The following is a 1,239-nucleotide window of genomic DNA, read 5'->3' on the forward strand; positions in this document are numbered from 1 at the left end:
CAGTGCGATTGGCACAGGACAGAGCGGAGTTTAGGGCTGTTGTACATAGGGTCGCTATGCGTCGCAGGCGACTCGATGGCACATAACAACAACAACAACAACAACATAACTCATGTCTTAAAAAAACCAAGCCAAACAAGCCTCAAAATCATTGTCCTCATTCTGGAATTGACTCCTAATTGAGCTTCTATTGCTTTCCGGAGTCTGTTATGTCACACCAGAGAGGACTTCTGAGCTTTCTTTTGAAGACCTACTAATGGATTTGAACTGAAATGTGGCTTGTCCTTTGGCTAAGTCAATGTTCTCTCTCATGTCTTCACAACCATGTAAATCACTTCTATAATCCAAAAGAAGTGGAATTTTAAATTTAAGCAGCATACAAATCTTCATAAACAACCACGCTTATTATACTTTCCCAGTTGAAAGCCTAGAGAAATATCTCCAAGAACATGTTCATGACCCTGAGTCATGATTATCTAAACAAACATACTGCTTAATAGCACAGTGGACCTTTGGAAAGAGTTCTTACAAACCCATTATAGACATTTTTTTCAAAGAGTGAACAAGTCTTATAACAAAAGGTTCAGTTTATAAAGGGAACATTTTAAAGCCTCAAACTTTTAATTTCCTTTTTAAACAGTTTTTGTGTGTGCTATAGGTGAAAGTTTATAGAGCAAATTAGTTTTCTATTCAATGCTTCATGCACACATTGCTCCATGAAGTTGGTTGCAATCCCCACAATGTATCTACATTGTTCAGTTTTCTACCTAATGTTTCTTGTTTCTGTGTGTTCAGTGTTCCTGCCTCTTCCTGCCTCCTTGCCTTTGGTTGTGAATGGATTTTTAACTTTTGGTCTTGTATAGCAGAGTTCTGTAAGGAACTTGCAGGTGTTATTCATAGGCTAGCCCATTATTCAGTTGAAAAGCACATCCATGAGTGCCTTCAGTCCACTTTAGTTCCTTCATTCCTTATCAGGCCAGTAAGTCTTATTTCTTCATAAGTTTGCATTTTGTTCTACATTTTTCCTTCATCTTGACTGGTATTTTGTCGTTGTATATTTGATCAGAGCAGCTGTTGTAGTAAATAGGTGCCATATAGTTATTCCTGTATAAGTTTAGAGGATTTTTTAATATATGTGCATCATAAAAATATAAATGCAGATATATAGAGATAGAGATGATAGAGATTTAGAGATATAGAGATAGAGATAGAGAGATATATTTCCTATTTTAAAATAAA

This window comes from Elephantulus edwardii, unplaced genomic scaffold (assembly GCF_000299155.1).
Source record: "Elephantulus edwardii isolate Elephantulus edwardi_28Jun2011 unplaced genomic scaffold, EleEdw1.0 scaffold00277, whole genome shotgun sequence".
NCBI lineage: Eukaryota > Metazoa > Chordata > Mammalia > Macroscelidea > Macroscelididae > Elephantulus > Elephantulus edwardii.